The sequence below is a fragment of the Sapajus apella genome, unplaced genomic scaffold (assembly GCF_009761245.1).
Source record: "Sapajus apella isolate SASKATOON/1434 unplaced genomic scaffold, GSC_monkey_1.0 scaffold15, whole genome shotgun sequence".
In the NCBI taxonomy this organism is placed as follows: Eukaryota; Metazoa; Chordata; class Mammalia; order Primates; family Cebidae; genus Sapajus; species Sapajus apella.
This window is the reverse complement of record NW_022436955.1, coordinates 9,690,104-9,702,796: the sequence shown is the minus strand read 5'-3', so window position 1 is coordinate 9,702,796 and position 12,693 is coordinate 9,690,104.

Here is a 12,693-nt window from a genome sequence, read left to right as displayed (position 1 = left end):
ATGTGACTTCTCGTGGGTCTTGAAGGCATAAATCTATACCCAGAGGTGCTATTATCCAAGATGGTGGTTTTCAAACTTTGTGTTTTTCTCTTTTTTAAAGCAGCTGAACCTTAATATCAAATGATATATTATGCAGACATAGACCCTATTTACAGCTGGGGCAGACTAAACAATGATTTCCAACAAGTCAAGGTTAGCTGACCTGTATATTTGCATATCTTTAAATAATATTCGTATTCTTTATTACTTTCACTGTGGAAGGTAAAACTTTGATGTTGTACTTCTCTGCCTTGATTGATCTCTTGATTTCATAGGTCAAGGTATAGTGGTTGCCTGTGACTCAGGTAAGCACTCTGTTCAAAGCCTGCCTGTTGGGATCACAAGAGAGACCATGACCCAGGCATCTCCATCTTCCTCTTTTTGGTGTCACCAAGTTTCACAGAAGTTCCTGGTCTAGTGATAACGACACCTGCATTGGATAGAGTGCTTGCTAGGTGCCAGACACATCTGCATGTGCCATCTTATGAAGAGCTTACAGCAGTTCTAGAAGGGAGGAATTATTTTACTACGACATTTTAATGATGAGCAAGCTGAAGTTCAGAGAGGTGGACTAACTCACACAAGGTCACACAGCAAGTAAAGGGCACCCTGCGATCTGTACCCTGGTGGAGACTTTAGAGCAACACTCGTAATCACCACCACCTGGAGCTCCGCAAACCCTAACTGTCTTGCAGCAATACCAAGTCCGATTTCCCCTTTCCACTTCCTTCCCTTGTGGTTCATTTCTGTTCTTCCCGTCTCTCCTTCTCCCTTGCTTGGAGACAGCCTGATCAATTTCTTCATCTTACTAGGAGCCCCAGGGGCTGCTAACACCTACTGTCTCTTTTGCTGAAATGGAAACATCACCAGGGCCAGCTCCTGGCATCAGCTCTGGGAAAGATAAGGTGGAAAGTTTACGCAGCAGAGCTTCCAAGGAATGTGCGGAGAAAGTGATTTGTGATGTGTGATTTGAAACACCAAACTCCTCCTGGGCTCAGAGCTATGTCCTACCTCTGGGGAGCTGCTGGATCCTTCTCCGCCCTCATGACTGTGTCATGCGTGCCTATTTTAGGAAGCACTCTTCTTTTAAGGGGAACCCAGCTGGCGTGTGTTCTTCCCCAGTTTCCTGTAGGCCCAGATGCTGGGCTTCTGCCAATGTCAGCCTGAGGTGAAAACCACACTGGCAAATAGTTTGTCTAAGTCCTGATGCTTCCAAAATCCTGTTGGTCCACAAAGGTTCCTTCTTCCCACTGTGCCCCAAGGTTGCTTCCCCCCACTGCACCCCAATGTTTCCCCTCTTCCACTGTATTCCATGGCTGCTATCACAGGCTTCCACCTCCATCTAAATGTAGCCTGGTCAGATGGAAGAGGGGAGGCCCTGACAGCAGGAAACCTGCTCCCAGATCCTTCCTTTACCTCCAGTCCCAACATGGACAGCACAGGGCAAGGCTGGTCCTGCGCTCAGGCTCAGTGGCAGGCTCGGGGTGCCACACTGGGGCTCTCGCAAGACCAGGTCTGGAAATGAGGCTGGGGGCAGGGAGCATACTGGTAGCATCTGTAGTGTAGGCAGGGAGGTCACATGACGGGACCAGGCAGCCCTGTGGACTTGGGCAGGCAGGACAAGAGACCGTGAATTTTTAGAATATAGGAGGTGGGAGACAGAAGTTTCCAACTCGCACTTTGCTTCACTTGCCATGACAGAATGGACCCTAGAATCTTTAATGTCACAAGAATGACCCTGGAATGTCTCCTGATTCTCAGTGCCCTCTTAACTCTTTCCTTGCTCATTCAAAGAGAATTTCTCCATCCCTCTTCTCAGAGGACATATGGCTTATTCCAGCCTTCTCAGCATAGTCCATCCTGCCCCACTAGTCAAGACCTAGGCGTATTGGGAATGTCCTTCCCAAACACAAATGGACACAGATTTGTCCAAAATCCACTAGCAAAAGGAAATGAAGCTCTGCTTCTCCTGAGTTCCTGGGGCAAGGGAATCTGGGTGCACTCCCTTTTTCCAGCTCAACTCACCATGGGTCATCAAGCCCCTTAAGGGCGGGGGCTGGGTCCCAGGCTTTTGGGAGCCACACCCAGTAGTCTGGAGATCCTGGTGGGGATGGGTACCTGAGGAGGGTCAGCAGCCTCACCACATGGTGGAGAGCCTAGGACCAGCAACCAGAGGGCAGAGACAGGGCCATCGATTTGAGCCACAAAGCAGAAGCAGATGTCAGAGGGATGCACATGGCAAAGCCTCATTGTTGGTCAGAACTCGCTGGCAGCAAGTGACAGAAACCCACCTCCATCTAGGTTAAGAGATAGAGGGGATTTGTTGGAAAGCGCTGGGTTAGTCGCAGACGGGAAGAAAGAGTTGCTCTCCGTATATCCCTCATCGATGGCTCCTGGGCCCCCTTCTCTCATCCTCTAGAAACACTTGTCTGGAAGGGCCCTGGAAGTGATGCCTCTTTATGCACCATGCACTGGGACTCTCAGTCACTTCATCTTGTTGCAGCCCTGGAAGAAACCCCAGCCACACACACTTGCCCCTCCAGCTCCAGCTGGAAACATCTCAGGGAAGGACCCTGTTGGCTTGAGTCACATGCACAGCTTATAACTCAGTTTGCTTCAGACTTAAGTGGCTGGTGGAACTAAGAGATCTCTAAAGATTCACCCAGTCCTATTGTTCTAAGGGAATGCATCCTATCATCGCTGTATCCTCAGAACCTAGCATGGGGCACTGCACACAGATCTGCTTAACCATGTGCCCAATGCATCTGCCTCTTCCCTAACATCCATTACTGCTGTAACCCACCAGGAACTGAATTCCAATGTACTTCTCAGGATCCTTGAGGTCTGGACCAAGCTGTGGATTGGGAAAGACATTACATATATATATATATATATATACACACACACACATATATATATGTATATACATATATATGTAATATATATATTTTATTATATATATTATATATATATATTATTGCACTTTAGGTTCTGGGGTACATGTGAAGAATATATATAATATATATATTATATATATATATATTATTGCACTTTAGGTTCTGGGGTACATGTGAAGAACATGCAGGATTGTTGCATAGGTACACACATGGCAATGTGGTTTGCTGCCTCCATCCCCATCACCTATATCTGGCGTTTCTCCCCATGCTACCCCTCTCCAACTCCCTACCCTCCACTCTCCCTCCCCTAGTCCCCCACCCAGACTTCAGTGTGTGATGCTCCCCTCCCTGTGTCCATGTGTTCTCATTGTTCAACACCCGCCTATGAGTGAGAACATGCAGTGTTTGATTCTGTTCTTGTGCCAGTTTGCTGAGAATGATGGTTTCCAGGTTCATCCATGTCCCTAGAAAGGACATGAACTCATTTATTTTTATGGCTGTATAGCATTCCATGGTGTATATGTGCCAAATTTTCCCTGTCCAGTCTATCATCAATGGGCATTTGGGTTGGTTCCAAGTCTTTGCTATTGTAAATAGTGCTGCAATGAACATACGTGTGCATGTGTCGGGAAAGACATGTTTATGATGCAGACCAGTTGGGAAGATTTTTCTTGGAGGAGCAGCAGCTTGGAAAGAGTTGACTGTGTTAGATGGCCTGGTAAGAGCATTCCTCTTCATCTTGGCTCTGTCTGCTGTAGTGGGGGATGAGTAGGGGTTTCAGCAGTAGAGGAATGGGAGCCCAGAGAGATGGCGATGACTGAGAAAGAGACAAACAGCTCTAGCCTGTGCGCTCCTGCCTGGCTGAGACTGAGGGCCCACAGGGACATTCTGAGTGAAGAACATGCCAGGCCCACTTGTGGACTTCAGTGCTGGTGATGAAGGTAGTCAGATGGGGGTGTTGGTTAAAGGTGAGGGCTTAGGGGAGCTGGGAGAACAGCACACCATCATCTCAGCCCCATTTCCTCCTTAGGAGGCTGAGACGGCTAATAAGAAATTCTGCCATCAGAAAGAGAAATGAAGCTTCCTACAATAGATTCACAGAGCGAGCACTTGAGGTTGAATGTCCTTGGACCAGATTAGCCTCAGTCTTACCTTCTGTAAGATGGACCTGATAGTATTATCAAACCGAAAATGGTATCTCTGAATAGAAAATGCACAAACATTTAGCTTAATTTCAGTCATTCTGTCATTTTTTATTGATCCATTGCTTTGTGAAAAGTTCTATCCTGAATTCACGATTTCAAAACTGAGTGTGTGGAGCTCTGGACTCCTGGAGTGACCACCAAGGCTGAGGTTGGGGGTGTACAATGAAGAGGGCATCAGCATGAATCTGAGCTCTGTTTTCTGATTTCAGCCAGGCCAGCTCCACTCACACAGGTTTTCTGGGTTGGGGCTCTATGTCAGATTTCATGTGATGCTCTAAAGCCTACCCACAACTGACAGCAAAGTAGAAGGAACATGGTCTCTGTATCAGCCTGATCAGATTCTTCCCCAGCAGCCCCACTGTACAGGGTTATGCAGAAGATCAGGATGCCAAGGCCCCAAGACCTGAGAGATGGGTGCTCCTCTAAGTGAGCCTAGTGACACCCATAGAAACCTTGGGACGTGGGTGGGTGCCTCCCACAATCTGGATGCAGTAGAGTTCAACTCAGGTGGATAACTTATTTAGAGTCCCATGGGTAGTAAGTGTGGGGAACTGAGATTCAAGTCTGGAAAATTCCCACTCCCAGGGACATATGCTACTGAGCAGCCTCATGCCTGACCTCAAGTCCGGTGTGGTATTTTTCTTTAGTTGACAAAGAGGCACTGCACTTCTTTGTTGGTTTAGGGAAGGGTTTTTCCCTGCTCTGGCTCTTCTCTATCCTGCCTCCTACTCCAGTCCCCCTCCTTCGACTCCATCTCTCACTTCCATTCTTTCTCTGCTCAGTTTTCTTTCTGCCTCATCCATGACCTCCTGGAGGTTCCTGGCTTGTTATCTTGGAATGACTGAGGACAAAAAGGTTTGCTTCATAAAATTTGAGGGTTCCTGTTAGCATTGAGCTCGACACTTGCACCCTGTCTGATGGGTTCTCTCCCCTCTGTGCCCTGCTGTTCCACAGCTAAGCAAACCTCCCCAGGTCCAATATTTATCTCTGTATCCCATTTAGTGAATAAGATGATGATGCTTTGGTGACCCATCCACACCAGGGTGGGTCCTGGCAACAATAATCAAAGATGCAGCTGGGCGCGGTGGCTCACACCTGTAATCCCTGCACTTTGGGGGGCCAAGGCAGGCGGATCACCTGAGGTCAGGAGTTCAAGACCAGCCTGGCCAACATGGTGAAACCCCATCTCTACTACAAATACAAAAATTAGCTGGGTACGGTGGCAGGTGCCTGTAATCCCAGCTACTCAGGAGGCTGAGGCAGGAGAATTGCTTGAATCAGGACTTGGGAGGCGGAGGTTGCAATGAGCCAAGATCACACCACTGCACTCCAGCCCAGGCTACAGAGCGAGACTCCCTCTCGGGAAAAAAAAAATCAAAGATGTCACAGGTTTCATTGACTTCATTAATGTTTCTAACTTAGCTGACTCATTTTGTAGAATACGCAAGACTAATCCATTAAAAAGGAGACAATTCTCACATTACAAATTTTTGTACGTTTATAAGAAAGATTTTCTTATGTTTTCCTCCCCACAGCGCCCATCATTCTGGATAAAGATGGCATGTTCGTAAAAGGGAAATAAGTGGAGAAGGAGGGAGGGAGATGTGAGCAAAGTATCCAAAGCATTGCCAGAATATAAGCAACAGTGCTTCATTTTGTGAAAAACTGAGAAAAGGAGTCTTGATGTATGGAAAGAACTCAGCAGCTGACCACGAGAAGAAAGGAAAAGCCCTCTCTTCACTTTTCTCCAGGATGCATGTGCCCTAGGTCTCTTCTTGACTTTCCAGATTGGGCAAAATGGATTTTTGATGGTCTATAACTTTATCATGGGCCTTTTCCCAAAGTGTTTTAAAATGCTATGAAAGAGCGTGCTCTGTTAGAAACCTTGAATTTGACTCCCAGGCTGTTTAGAGGTTGTTTTGCAACTTTGAACAAGTCAAGTAAGCCTGACTTCGATTCTATGCAATGGATTATGCAATGTTGAATTTCTAAGCTTGGAAGTTTCCAATGAGTACAAATAGGGGTGGTGAGAGCTGCCCTGCCCCTTCCAGGGGCATTAAGAGGGTCTCCAGGTGGGTGGATGTGATGATGCCCTAAAGTTATGAAGAAATCTGTGCAAAACTGTATGTTGTTATTGTTCTTCTTGGGGCTGATGCACTGTGACCCCTTCAATAGTTGATGAGTCATGCTCCAATGGTTGATGAGTCATAGGATAGGTGCTGCTTCAGGGGATGTCGATGTAGGTTGGACAGAGGCTGACCCCAACTCTCTACTCATTTGCACTGTCCATGGCAAATTTGTTCTGGGAGTTTCTGTTTTGCTCCTGTCTTAAGCCATCAGACCATGTGTTCAGTAGTCCAGCCCTGGCCACATCCTCTCTGCCTGGCTGGGCCCAGGCTACTCCTAAACTCCGCATGTGTGTGTGTGTGTGTGTGTGTGTGTGTGTGTGTGTGTTTCCAGATTTTATCCAACATGGATGTCTTGATCCAAGAGAACAAAAGAGATCCCTTCAAAGTCCTTTCTCCAATTCCTATGGTTAGTCCACTCCTAGAGCCCCAGTGCATTCTGTAGCTCCTCCATATTGTCAGGGAACTGAGTTGAAGCCTGTGAGAGATTTTAAAAGGAATCCTATCCTTAAGCAAAGGGAGCGATGGCGCTCAGTCTCCATGCCAAGGGTCAAATTTTGGCTGCGTGTTTTATTCCCATAACTATGTAATTTGTAGATTTTTGGGGGTGGGGCGGGGTGGCTGGACCAACAACATACAAACAGCTAATCTAAATGAGACATTCCAGGAAAATGAGGCACATTTTAAGCTTTCTGTTTTCATATCCGAAACGGAAAAAAACTTTCCACCAGTGACCACAGGAATTTTTCTGGGGCAGGAGGGGTTCAGCCTTCCTGATGGCCAGACACTGACTCTGCGGTTTAGAATCCAGAATTTGTTAGTGAGAGGCCCTCCTAGACAGGAAGGAAGGGGGTTTGCTTAGGGCCTGATCTATAAAAGCACACTGGTGGAAGCTGTTTAGATGCAGCTATGGAAGAGGCCTCTTCCTGAGTACCAGGCCACCCTCAGTAAGGCACTGAGTGAGCATCAGGTGTCACCAGGAATCAGGTCTCTGCCCCAGCCCTGGCCAACTGGAATAAGCAAACAAACTGAGGGGTGTCAGCGCTTTCCTGAGTTCCTGCAGCTGGTAAATGGTGGAGTTTTAGACTTGAAAATTCTGCCTCCTGTCTCCAGGTCCATTGCTCTCTCTGGGGCCTCAGAGAAGTCAGTTAATCTCTGCCATTCCTTCCTACCTGGATGTTCAACAAAAAGCCTATTGGGCTTTTTGAGGGCTAGAAGGAGGGCACTACCAAGAATTCAGTGAGGCCAGCCCACACTCCTACCCCTTCTAGGGCACTGCCTTGAGGCCCTCCAGCCCTAGTCTGCAGGCTCCTGGGCTGATGCTTTCTTTCTCTATTTACAGACACTAATCATTTCCCATGCAATTGAACAACTTAATAAGCTGCAAAAATTTGATAAGACAATTTAATTGTTGGCTTTTACATATCTGCTCAATATAGCTGCGTTTCTTGGGAAGGTGAGCTGGGAATGTGAGCAGAGACACTTAATTAAAGAAGTAAAACAGTGCAGCTAGATTAAAGAACTCTGGCAGACACCAACCCTGGACCTACTTCTCTCCTTTTCCCCTTTCAGATGAGGCCTTTCTTTCAAACTTTACACGCTCCATCCTCTGGGTAGTAGTCAAATAGAGATGCAGGCCCAGGCACCTGATGTGCTGTGTGGAGAGCTGACTTTGCATGGGGCAGCTCCCAACTGTTATGGGGGAGCTTTTTCACAGGCCCAAAGTGGCTGGGTTTTAAGGGGGAGACATAATTCTGCTTGTGTGGCCGCAGCTCAAAGGGATGGTTCAAAACGGCCTCCTCATTGACGGGGAAGGATGGGGACTGAGTCCTGAGGAACGCATTTCAAGTCTTTGTGAGTTACTCATGATGATTTTTTTTTTTGTCTTTTCCTTTGTCTTTTTGGGGAATTTTATGGCCACTTGGGCGATGCTGCATCATGGAATACGGATGCCAATTTTAAATCACGCAGCCTCATTTTATCTAATTGAATTCTCATGCTAAGTCTGAAAGGGAGGAATAGGAATCATTATTCCTATTTCACAGGTGCAGATCCTGAGACTCAGAGAAGTTAAGCAACTCGCCCAAGGCCACGCAGCTAGATAGACGCCTCAGGATTTAAATAGATTGCAGGGGACACTAACAAGGCTCTGCACAGATCCTCTCAGATCCCTCTGGCCCATCTGTGCACGCAGTAACATCTGCTTCACCTTTGACTGCTTGAACCTGTGGATGCACTGTCCCTAAGAGCACGGAGAGCTGAAAGGGCCTGGAAATGCTGTTGTCTCCTGGGCAGCCTGCTGGGTAACTGGTGCTAAAGAAGAGAAGGTCAGTTCCCTTGCTGGAGGTAGGACAACCGCTGAGGTGTAATTTATGCTCTAGGGTCCCCTGAGGAATCAGGCTGAGGTTGGGACCTTGCCTAAAATCTCACCCTTGCTCGGTTTCTTCCCCTTCCCTGTTTTTCCTTCTTCTCTTACTCACTCATTTCTTTTCCTTCTTCCTTAAATAAATCTCTTGCACGCAAATTCTCAAGGTCTGCCTCCGGGCAGCCTGATGTAAGACACAGATATGTGTGCGTTTGACCTCAGCCTGCCCTTTCTGGAGTCCTGCGGCCTCGTCCCTTGTTTGGTGGGGTTATAAGATCTCCCTAGCTAGACTGGGAGTATGGAATACACCCAGCTTGGAATTTCTGGGTTCTCACAAGTTCGCAGTAGGAGTCAGAAAGATCTTGGAATGAATTACTTAGCCTCTTTAGGCTGCAGTTTCATCACCTGTAAGACAGAAATAGTAATTGTATTGCTCTTAAAGGACTTTTACTTTGTGAAAAGCAAATGAGTTTGCATATGTAGAACACAGCAGCGAGCACATAGTAAGTGCTTGATAAATTTTCGTGATTATGATTATTGGTATTCAAGTATTTGCCATCTTGTCAGACCTTGGCTTGTAGCTGGGAGTCAGAAATGAGGTCACTGTGCTGTGAGTTCTTGCTGGGCAGGAATCTGCCATGTGTTCTGTGCACTTTAAGCACTTATTAAAACATTTTGGATAGAAACATTCACAAAGGCCGCTTGTTACTGGAGCCAGCATTTGCCTACGAATGTCAGGAAAACCATTTTACGCTTTTGCTCTAATGTGTCGTGTTCACTGTCGCATTCTCTCTTTGGTCTTCCTTCCATTTGCCAGGCATTTCCCAAATGCAGTGAGGGGTAAAGGGAAGAGAGCAAGAGATGGGGAAAGTGTAGCAAAGGGAGGAGCAGGAGCAGGCAGCTCCGCGGCATTCCCCAGGCACCGCATTAAGGGCCTGATTAACTTAAAATATTTCCCAGCTTCTGAGGCACTTGATTAAAGTCAATTGGGGGGAAAGAAGATAAGCTCTTACAAGGGCTAATTTGAGGCTTAGAAAACTTGAATATGTCTAAATCTCAAATTGTCGGGTGTGTAGTGCTGGTGATTGTCGGGTCTGTGGGGACAGCGTTTTAACATGCTGGTGGTGCAACCGTGGTACCGCCTGCCCCAGCCCTCTGGTCCCCACCCTTCCTTCTGGCAACTGCCTTGCGTCCCCTCCCATCGTTCTTTTTCTTCCGCTTGTAAGGGTTTAGACGATGTTGCCTTTTGAGGGCATGGAAATACATAGCTTTAGATTCACTACACAACCTCTGCCTCCTTCTTCTTCCTCCAGATGCCTGGAAAAATAAAAATGGGGGTTTAGCCATGCAGTCCCATGGCATTCTCTTGATGTGTTAATGGGTCATGCTTGCTGCACTGCTGTCCCAGCCACCAGGGATACTGTAATATGGGCAGAGTTCCCCCTTTCCCATCAGTGCAGGTGGCAAGGAGCCAGGCAGGGAGTAATTGGTTTTCCTGTCATGAACCACACTGGGCTAACTTTTGATCTTTGACAGCGAATTTCCTGCAAAGATGCAGACAGAGCTGGGCTCTAGTCCAGGCTGCTCTACTTAGCACAGGGAGGAATCGGGTCTGGGAGGCATGCTTTGTTGCCACTGGATGTTGTATCAGCTTTCTATTGCTGCATAACTAATCACCACAAATTCAATGGCTTAAAGCAAAGCCCATTTATTAGCATACAGTTTTGTAGGTCAGAAGTCCAGCATGATGTGGCTGGATTCTCTGCTCAGGGTATCATAAGACTGATATTCAGGTACTGGCTGAATTGAGTCCTCTTCTGGGAGCTCTGGGGAGAGATCTGTTTCCAAGCTCACTCAAGGTATTGGCAAAATTTGGTTCCTTTTGGGTGAAGGACTGGAGTCTGTCTCCTTGCTGGCTGTCAATCGGGGGCATCTTTGAGCAACTTAAGGCCACTCACATTCCTTCTCCTGGGGTCCCCTGAATCTTCAAACCATTGGACAAGACATGTCCAATCCCCTTGTGCTTCAAATCTGATTTCTCTTCTGTCACCAGCTGGAGAAAATTCTGCTTTTAAATGGCTCATCTGATTGGGTCAGGCCAGCCAGATAACCACAGCTTTTTAAGGTCAGTTGAGACTTTACATCTACAAATTCTCTTTACCGCAGTACTTAGATTAGCATTGGAGTAAGTAACTAGAGGACTGGAGTGTTGGGGGTGTGGGGAGATTCTGCTCATCATGCATGGCCTAAGACTGTGCCCTGGTTATGGCCAGAGGACCCCAGATCGCCTTGAGCACTCTCTGCTGTCTCTGTGAAGTCCCTTAGGGAGGGAGAGGGCACACAGGGAACCATGGCAAATGGGAACAAAACTGTCAGCTTCTTATTCTCAGTAGGGCCTTCATGGTAATACAGGAAAGACCTTTGGTAACCCAGAGAGGTGACACCATTTGAGCTCATGGGCTAAGGAAACTCCCTCTCCCAAGTTGCTTAGTAGCCATTGTTCCCTCTTTCTGTCTTCCCCAGCTTCCTAAGACCAAGCAGGAGCTGTCAGCAGCACCTGCAGAAAAAATTGCCGCCACTTCTTATAAAACAATACTGAAAGATATTAGCATTTTATATTTATTTATTTACTAAAACAAGTCATTGGTGACTTTATTTTTTTTTGAGATGGAGTCTTGCTCTGTTGCCCAGGCTGGAGTGCAGTGGTGCAAAATCAGCTCACTGCAACCCCTGTTCAAGCAATTTTCTGCCTCAGCCTCCCAAGTAGTTGGGATTACAAGTACCCACCAGCAAGCCTGGCTAATTTTTATATTTTTAGTAGAGATGGGGTTTCACCATGTTGGTCAGGCTGGTCTTGAACTCCTAACCTTGTGATCCACCCACCTCAGCCTCTCAAAGTGCTGGGATTACAGATGTGAGCCACAGTGCCCAGATGTAATTGGTGACTTCTAATTCCAGGTGGCACCTGGCAAGAAATTCTTGTACCTTCCAAGATCCTTTGGATATATTTTTAAAGTAACAGAAAGGAGCAGAACAGGACACCACTGCCAGAAACCAAGACTGGTAGCCTGTGATCCAGGTATCTAGGGGCAGTTTCTACAGGCAGCAGAATGGAGATTGCTTTTAAACGCCAAAGTGTGTTCCGCCACTCCAGTCTGAATGAATGTATTAGCCAAAAGGGAGGTAGACAGGGGCTCTCCCTCTCTCCTGGCTTCTTGGGCCAGAGGGCTAGTGTCCTGTCTAACCTAAGAACTGAAAATCCATCCCAACAGACAGTGGTCCTGCCTTTGAGGCCCTCAGAGCACATTCTTTTATTTATTTATTTATTTTTAATTTTTATTTTTTTATTGCATTTTAGGTTTTGGGGTACATGTGAAGAACATGCAAGATTGTTGCATAGGTACACACATGGCAGTGTGATTTGCTGCCTTCCTCCCCTTCACCTATATCTGGCATCTTCCCTCTCCCAGCCACCATCCCAGGAGATTCCCTGGCTGCTGTCTGGGGCCTGATGAAAGAACCATTCTGGCCAGAGTGGTTCATGAACTCACTGCAGTGGGCAGCAGAGGCACTAGTCAAGCCCTGGAGCAGTGCATTTTGGGAACTGCAGTTTCCAATGAGTGCCTTCGTTTCAAGGAATCAGGCAGTCAAGGCATAAGATCTTCTTCCCAGCTCTTCCATTTCAGCATAGGTAGTGCACTTGGCGTGGAATTAATCCTCATATGAACACATCAGCCAACATGTATGAGCTTCTTGCTGTTTATTTGAGGCCTCTTTCTATTCTGGATTCAGAATTAGAACATTTTGATTAGCACCACGCTCTAACCAACTGAGCTAACTGGCTACCTCGTGAGTTAGAACATTTTGAAAAAGGGAACTCTAATCTTCAGGAAATTGAAATACAATATGAAACTGTTATTAAAATGGTTTAGCACAGGTGTGAGACTCAACTGACAGGTCAATAGAATAGAACAGAATAGTCAGTTCTATGTGGACCAGAAGTTGGCATAGATTAAAAAGCCTTCAGAATGAAAAAAACAAGGTTATATAGTTCAACAAAT